The sequence below is a fragment of the Schistocerca nitens genome, chromosome 10 (genome assembly GCF_023898315.1).
Source record: "Schistocerca nitens isolate TAMUIC-IGC-003100 chromosome 10, iqSchNite1.1, whole genome shotgun sequence".
NCBI lineage: Eukaryota > Metazoa > Arthropoda > Insecta > Orthoptera > Acrididae > Schistocerca > Schistocerca nitens.
This window is the reverse complement of record NC_064623.1, coordinates 21638179-21647792: the sequence shown is the minus strand read 5'-3', so window position 1 is coordinate 21647792 and position 9614 is coordinate 21638179.

Genomic DNA, 9614 nt, shown 5'->3' with positions numbered 1-9614 from the left:
TTCTGAAATAATTTATTGTATGCTAGTGCGAATGCTATATAACTTGCGCTATGGGCCATAAGCACAAGGCGCTAAGCGTCGCGATCACTTGGGCGGGCGCCGGCTGGCGTCAGGTAGCCGGTGGCCGTCATATGCTCCATCGAGAGAAAACTGTCAAGTAAAAACTCATTCTGATCCGGAGAGGCAGCCGCGAGTGCTTTCGCGGAAATGTTTTTGGAAGATTTCGCTGTTAGTGGCGGGTGAGAAAGTAAAGTTAATTATCTTTGTAACTCTATCATACTGATACTTTTAGCAGACGGAAAACAGTTTAAAAAGTAAAGGAAGTTTGTTTCTCTGAATCGCTACTGTCGGCAATGGTGTTCTGGTGATTAGTGCTTCTCTATATTCTGATACCGTCTTTCCTCACCTCTGGGAAAGCCAAATGAACAACGACAGGAACCACAACTACTCGGATACCATTTTAACAAGATGAACAGCCCTACCAACTGTGGGAAGTTGGTTTCGATTAGAACATAACAAAAGGCGGTTGTCGCAGCAAATGAAAACTCTGAATGTTACTTATAGATGAAATTTAGTTTATTAGTCATTATCGAAAAATACGAAATAAACATTTATTATCCGTTTGTGAACAGATGGCTTCGAGAAATTCGTTTGCTGCTATACGGCTCGCTTACTATCCACAGTTTTCCTAGGCTACGGACCAAGACCTTGAATGACCGAAATAATTAGTTCGTGTGTTTGAGATCCTTCAGCATTGTAGATATTTTACATGCCTTTTCTTTCTTCTTTCTGGCAACAAAAACATAGTGGGAAACGTAATAAGAGCAGGACACGAATCACCGATGTTAGTTGACCAGTGTTACGGCAATTGGTCGAAGTTAGTAAGCAAGCTTATTGCTTTAGCAGAATTCTTGAGTTGCCAATTTATGGCATTCAATAGGTCATTGTATTAATAATCTACGTATAAAGGAAACTGTTATGGCATCACAGCTAGCTTATTTTTGTCTTACACATATATAAATGTTTTTGGTTGTTATGTCTACCATTAAGTGTTGAAATCAGTAGAGACGACAATTAGAATGAAATCTTCACTTGCGAGAAAACCACCAGCGACCCTTCACAGGATACTGTTGTCCTCTTCCTTGCACCTGACAGATCTGGTGGATGGAAACTGCCACGTGGCCGATCCCAAAATGGTTGGGCTCCGTGGCCTCTAGCGCTTCGTAACGGAGCGTGTAAACCAGGACCCCACCAGTCTGCCCCACCAATGCAGAAGTGCTTTTAGTACTAGTCCAGATTAGTGGTTTTCAATTAACTTAAATTTTTCACTATCAGAAATAACAGGAAAATTTATTTGGTTCTTACTGCAACTATAAGGACAACATTAACACATGACATGGTTTGCATACAGAAATAAAATCATGTTAATACCGACACATAAACAAACTTACCGGTTTTGTCACATCCTTCTCTGAAATTGTGACTATAGGCTCCTTAGCGACCCGATCAGAAATGTCTGACTAATATATTCGAAATGTGGTATGTCAAATGTTATTGGTGTCTCCATTCACTGAAACTATAATGGCAGGGATGAAGAAACGAATCTGTCGGTTGTGAAGAGCTTAGTAAAAATAATATTGCAGATGATTATTGTGCTTCCTTGTTGTATAGTAGAAGTAACTAGATAAATGCGAAATGACAAACATAAAAGCACCCAACATCGTCTTAACAATTAAAAATACGAAATACTTTGCGCTACGGCGTCTTCATGATTAATTATGCACATGGTTTCAATATGATGTAGAGTACAAGCGCTTTAGGTGCTGAAGCAGGGATGCGAAGTATTGAACACGATGTTTCTAATGGTATACTGAGACAGTAGCTCTCACTTGTGTTGAAAAGCAATCCACAACTGTATGGTATATGCGGACGTACATCTGAAGAGCGAAAAAGTCTCTCCACAAACCGAATCAACAGTTTTCTAGAAAGACTTCTTCCTCTATATTATTTACGTACTCCATCACGATGAGGTATTCTCTTGAAACAACTGAAGGAAGAAACGTTAGAATTTACCTCGGTACTGTAATCTCATGTGAATGACCAAAAGGATTTAAGGCAGACCACGTTAGTCGATCTCGGTCAGCGAGGGATGTACGTATCAAAATTTGTAACCTTAAATGGTGAGATTGGTACTTGCATAACAAGGGGTTGACGTCCGAGCCTATATAAGCGAGCGGCCATCTTGGCCAGGGGTCAGTCGTTGGTCAGTCGTTCTGGAGGGTGGGTGGCGAGCAAGCCCTACTTGAGGGTGGCCCATGTGGTCGTTTGAGTAAGAATTGTTTTTCGCGCCGATTTATTTCGACAAAGACCATCGTTTAATAGTGCAAGTGTGCATGCATATATTTGGTGAACTGGAAATGCTACGATTATTTGTGTGAGTACGAATTGCGAGGTATACATCGGCGTAAGTGAAGATGTGGCGATCTATGATTTCGCGCCAGAACTGGACAGTGGGACTTGTGGTTCGGTTTATAGCAGCCTACATTACTTCTATTGGGGGCTCGGAGTCAAATTATTATGAAAGTAAAACTGTAAACCGTCTCACCAGTGCTAATTTCATTGTGTGAAAGAAAAGGACAACGCCAATAAATAGTGATGGAACTGTGTAGTGGAAAACTGATTTTGCTATAATAATCGCCTAATTTTGTTCCCTACCATAAACAGTACTCATGAATACTAATTGAAGAACTATAACTAATGTGCGGGTGTGGAACAGTGTACTAATGCTCCTGAGACTTACGTGAGAGCCAAAATTTGCACTAACATTTTTAACGAACATTTGTATATGCACATTCGTGAGAACTCTTCAACCGCACTTTATTTACCGCACCCTAAAAAAATTATCAGACAGTGGGATACAGCAGACCTCCTTCTGAGTGTTACAGAAGTGGGAGAGGTTGGGTGGAATAAAAACATCTGTGAAGTGTGGGGAATTTGTGCGTATTTTACAGGAACTGTGCTCACAGAGCCAAAAGCCATTGATCGGCTGATAAAACTTTTCCTAGGAAGGGAGTTTAGCAGTTTTTTCAGCAACATTTTAGCAGGCCAGAATTTAAGTAGTCTTGCCATTGGCAGAAGACAGTTCATGTGAGCTTCAGGGAGAACAGGGAGGTTCATCTCTGTCTGGGGCAGTCTGCTTGGCTAGCTCTATGAGAAGAAATAGCATACGGTTTCTCGAACTCCTTTCCTGACTATAAGGGGGTTACAAAAAGGTACGGCCAAACTTTCAGGACTCATTCCTCACACGCAAAGAAAGAAAATATGTTATGTGGACATGTGTCCGGAAACGCTTACTTTCCATGTTAGAGCTTATTTTATTACTTCTCTTCAAATCACATTAATCATGGAATGGAAACACACAGCAACAGAACGTACCAGCGTGACTTCAAACACTTTGTTACAGAAAATGTTCAAAATGTCCTCCGTTAGCGGGATACATGCATCCACCCTCCGTCGCAATGAATCCCTGATGCGCTGATGCAGCCCTGGAGAATGGCGTATTGTATCACAGCCGTCCACAATACGAGCACGAAGAGTCTTTACATTTGGTACCGGGGTTGCGTAGACAAGAGCTTTCAAATGTCCCCATAAATGAACGTCAAGAGGCTTGAGGTCAGGAGAGCGTGGAGGCCATGGAATTGGTCCGCCTCTACCAATCCATCGGTCACCGAATCTGTTGTTAAGAAGTGTACGAACACTTCGACTGAAATGTGCAGGAGCTCCATCGTGCGTGAACCACATGTTATGTCGTACTTGCAAAGGCACATGTTCTAGCAGCACAGGTAGAGTATCCCGTCTGAAATCGTGATAACGTGCTGCATTGAGCGTGGGTGGAAGAACTTGGGGCCCAATCAAGACATCACCAACAATGCCTGCCCAAACGTTCACAGAAAATCTGTGTAGATGACGTAATTGCACAATTGCGTGCGGATTCTCGTCACCCCAAACATGTTGATTGTGAAAATTTACAATTTGATCACGTTGGAATGAAACCTCATCCGTAAAGAGAACATTTGCACTGAAATGAGGATTGACATATTTTTGGATGAACCATTCGCAAAAGTGTACCCGTGGATGCCAATCAGCTGCTGATAGTGCCTGCACACGCTGTACATGGTACGGAAACAACTGGTTCTCCCGTAGCACTCTCCATTCAGTGACGTGGTCAACGTTACCTTGTACAGCAGCAACTTCTCTGACGCTGACATTAGTGTAATCGTCAACTGCAAGAAGAATTGCCTCGTCCATTGCAGGTGTCCTCGTCGTTCTAGGTCTTCCCCAGTCGCGAGTCATAGGCTGGAATGCTCCGTGCTCCCTAAGACGCCGATCAATTGCTTCGAACGTCTTCCTGTCGGGACACCTTCGTTCTGGAAATCTGTCTCCGTACAAACGTACCACGCCACGGCTATTGCCCCGTGCTAATCCATACATCAAATGGACATCTGCCATCTCCGCATTTGTAAACATTGCACTGACTGCAAAACCACGTTCGTGATGAACACTAACCTGTTGATGCTACGTACTGATGTACTTGATGCTAGTACTGTAGAGCAATAAGTCGCATGTCAACACACGCACCGAAGTCAATATTACCTTCCTTCAATTGGGCCAACTGGCCGTGAATCGAGGAAGTACAGTACATACTGACGAAACTAAAATGAGCTATAACATGGAAATTAAGCGTTTCCGGACACATGTCCACATAACATCTTTTCTTTATTTGTGTGTGAGGAATGTTTTCCTGAAAGTTTGGCCGTACCTTTTTGTAACACCCTGTAGAAGAAAAAAGGGTTGTTCCTGTGGGATGACACGGCGTCCAGAGCCAATCTGTCAGCAGCCGTCCACACAATGCCATCCTACTGTTTAAATCATAGTAAGAACCTAAGCACAGGCGTCCTCAAAAAATGGTTCAAATGGCTCTGAGCACTATGGGACTCAACATCTTAGGTCATAAGTCCTCTAGAACTTAGAACTACTTAAACCTAACTAACCCAAGGACATCACACACACCCATGCCCGAGGCAGGATTCGAACCTGCGACCGTAGCAGTCCCGCGGTTCCGGACTGCAGCGCCAGAACCGCACGGCCACCGCGGCCGGCCAGGCGTCCTCGAATGAGATTTATCACTTGTTCAATAGACATTTGATTTTAAGTAAGTTAGAGTCCGGAGTCGCAATCTTCTGATTAGGTGTTACAAGGGTAGTTAAGGACCAGTTAGTTATGGTAGTTGCATGTAGAATCGAACGCCCTGTGGCATGGCCGGAGCTATCACTTTGCGGGTGCCATAATTGTTTCCTTTTGTGAACGTTTTGTAAGATGACGACTATATTATTCTTCATTCCCCCGGTAATTATCAAGTAAATCAATAATAAGCTCAGATTGGCCATTATGCATAAAAATTAGTAGTTTGGTTTGCTCTATGCGTTATTCCTTTAAATAATTTCGTGTTATGTTATTGGTACAGACGTTTTGTAATAAATCAAGGTCAGATTGGACTGAGCTATTTCAGCAGATAAATGAACCCTCTTCCTCAAGACTGTTAACGTTTTTTTGAACGACCTATCACACAGGGCTACCCTTTTGATCATGTTATTCTGTTGTTCAACAATTTTCGTTACCAAAACTGAGTCGACAGGGAACGATATGCCACACGGAAGGTCCAATCACTGTGGCTGCCAGACGCTATGCTCAGCATGGTTGACGTCTTTCAGTGTAGAGTGAAAAGAAATCTATGGGCGTTATCGTTTAGAAACCTACATGTGTATCAACAGTTTCCAGCTATATGATGCTGACTCAGTAATAGTGGAGTAAATTTAGATTTTTATTAGCTACGTATCTCGGCTTTGCACACCTAGCACCAAATATCAATGGCCAAATGACTCGTCTGGCATAGCGCTAATAAAACGTGTGCACAACACTTCCTAGTGAATCAGTCTGTCTATTAGTAAAAATCGTATCACAATCCGACCAGTGCTTTCTAATCTTAGTCTTCACATATGGACAGCTAAAGGTGGTGGGAGTTTCACTTTAGTAATGGATGTAATATTTTAGCATTCGTACCAATTTCAATACAAGTCCTATTCATATAGGATGTCCCCCCCCCCCACCCTAAAAAAAAAAGTCCACCTGCCGCTTGGGATAGCCGCGCGATCTGAGGCGCGTTGTCACGGTCCGTACGGCTCCCCCCGTCGGAGGTTCGAGTCCTCCCTCAGGCATGGGCGTGTGTATGTTGTCCATAGCGTAAGTTAGTTTAAGTTGGATTACGTATTTGTGTAGGCTTATGGACCGATGACCTAAGTAGTTTGGTCCCGACAACGCTTAGTATGTTGTATTGGAAGGCAACGTAATCGGTATTCATGAAGGAACCTATATCCAGAAAAGCACAGATTGGCAGTGGAGAACGTCGAAATCTCAGAACGAACGGTTGTGTTGGCTTGTTCCGATTCGTTTTGGTGGCTGAATACGGAAGGTATGCAAACCTTTAGACATCTGTGTCCTGCAGGTGGACGATCTGAGCCTAATAACATAACTGCTCATGCGCTATATTCCTGTACAAAACAACTTATGTTTCTGAGTGGGGTCCGCCTTTAGCAAAACATAATTTTATTTTTTGTCTGACGGGCAGCTTGATAGACGAACTCGCTCCACCTTCTCGTTCGGCTCCGGTAGCGGTGGCTCATATCTCACCATCGCTTGCCCATATGCGAACCTTCTTTGTGGAACACAGTTATGTTCATATGGAACTACCGACTACCAGGACGGCAACGGCACGTGATATGTATCACATCTTGGGTCGACGACGGCCGAATAATGCCGTAGAGCGCCGCCAACCAACAGTTACGTGGTCAGTGGTATGGCGTACAGTGCACCACCCACACCTTGATACGGGAACGCGCGCACTGTGGTATCAGGTGGTAAATGGGAAATACGTGACTCGTTCCAGGTTGCATACAATTCATATGGCCGACGAGCCACTGTGTCCGCAGTGCAATGTTATAGACACTGAGGAGCATCGCCTGATATGCGGTCCTTCGGCGGACGTATGGTGTTTGGTCAAAAAAATGATCGCCTTCCTGCTTCGGGTGGGGCCGCAAACAATAGAACCACGCACACTACTTCTCCCAGATAGGACAAATTATCCCCGAACGAACCCAAACGCAGTGACTTGGATTCGAGGTTTGACTGTGCGTTATCTTTTCCGAGACGGCAGTAAGAATGTGCTTGACTTTTGGGCCTTACTACAGGAACATCACTCACAGCTTATGAGACATCCGAGATATCGAACATATTACGCAAATTTTTTAGGGAGTGCCTTGCTTGATCCCCCACCCAGTTGGGGTGTCCCGGGTAGGAGAATGTAATTATTGTGTATAAGTATCAGAACAAGAAAGGACCAGGACAGTGGAGAGGATCCACAAACACACGTGAAGACGTACCCGACACCAACGAGAGGTATGACGGGATTAGGGAGGTACGCGCCTAAAAGAGGAACGTAGAACGTTATTGTTTTGTACTGACAGAAGCAGGATATTTTATTATATTTTTTTCACTATTATGTAAACAAGAAAAAAAGTCCACTTATTTACGTTTCCCAGAAAAATTTTATTTTATAAAGTCATTGTCTTATATATTTAAAAAAAAAGTGGTTTGCGTGACAGACTATCAATCCTAAGGGCCCGGGTTCGATTCCCGGCTGGGTCGGAGATTTTCTCCGCTCAGGGACTGGGTGTTCTGTTGCGCGAACGCTTGAATTTCCTTGCCATTGCCAGTCTACAATTTATCTTCTCTACTTCGAGCATGATCAGTTATTTTGCTCCCCAAATAGCAAAACTCCTTTACTACTTTAAGTGTCTCATTTCCTAATTAAAGACAGCAAGCAAATCGAAAGACCACTTGAGCAATGCTGCTCAAAAATGGTTCAAATGGCTCTGTGCAGTATGGGACTTAATATCTAAGGTCATCAGTCCTCTAGAACTTAGAACTACTTGAACCTAACAAACCTAAGGACATCACAAACATCCCTGCCCGAGGCAGGATTCGAACCTGCGACCGTAGCGGTCGCGCGATCCCAGAATGAAATGCCTAGCCGGCTGGAGTGGCCGAGCGGTTCTAGGCGCTACGGTCTGGAACCACGTGACTGCTACGGTCGCAAGTTCGAATCCTGCCTCGGGCATGGATGTGTGTGATGTCCTTAGGTTAGTTAGGTTTAAATCGCCATTCCACGTGAAATAGTTCGTGGTGAGACACGCATGGAAGAGCTTTGTGATGTCTTGCGGGAAAATGGAACCGATGTGCTCCAGAACGTCACTGAGTGGAACTTTCGTAAAGAAAGAAACAATATCAAAGCTGACCAGGATGTGCAAGTCTCAGTTTCTTCAGCTTCCCAATGAAATTTCCTGAGTCCTTTATGTATGTGTCGGTCTTCCCCACCTGTGTTAGTTTGGTGTTACGATTCAGCAGCATGTGGACAGTCTCTGCAAATTCTAGAACCGTCTGCCCATCTATGTCGCTGCAATAGAACTCGATAATTCTCATAACACTATTGTGGTGGCCTAGAGGCTTCGTTAATATTGAAGCGTCATGGGCTACATTAATAACTTTCTGCACATGCGATACATTGAATTTCGGCACAACCCTCAGCTTGGTGAACCTGTTGTTATTTCGGGTTCTCTCTCTCTCTCTTAAGCACACTGCACGTTGAAAAGATCTTCGATATACGTTCTTTTCCGTTTTATTGACAAAGCTTCAGCAGCCGGTAAATTTTAATCATCATAAATAGATGATAAGTATCTTTCTTTTAATAATTACGGACTGAATTACACTTTAACTCGAGGATGAATTATTCTAGACGCTACTGTCAGCGTTTTGTTCCTTGTCCCACTTTTTGACAACAACTGTTTCATCTTTCGCGTTAGCTGAAATTGGAATCGACGTTGCGCTGCATATATTCGCGAGTTGAATTTTCAGCGGAATTTTGAACCTGCATTTTCTGTCATTTCTTGTGTTTTCCTGGATAGGATAGGATTGTACACACCGCCCGTCGCTACTACCGATTGAATGATTTAGTGAGGTCTTCGGACTGGTACGCGGCATCGACTCTGTCGTTGCCGATGCTACCGGAAAGATGAACAAACTTGATCATTTAGAGGAAGTAAAAGTCGTAACAAGGTTTCCGTAGGTGAACCTGCGGAAGGATCATTACCGACTAGACTGCATGTCTTTCGATGTGCGTGTCGTGTCGCGCAACACTCTACCTGTACGGCTCGCAGCAGCCGTGCGCCGCGTGCGGAACCACGCGTTCTTCTCAAAACTAACGGAAAATGTTGTGTGGTACGAGCGCTGAAGCTCTGGAGCGGCTGGCCTGCGGCACCTGGCGCCTCGCGCCGGTTTTGAATGACGTTCGCCCGAGTGCCTGTCCGCTCCGGTGTGGAGCCGTACGACGCCCATCGGCCGCGAGGCCTTTGGACACGAAACACTGGAACAGGGGCCGTCGAACGCCTCAGTCCCGCCTATGCGACTGTTTTGAAAGAGACAGTGGAAATTGTAAAAAAGAT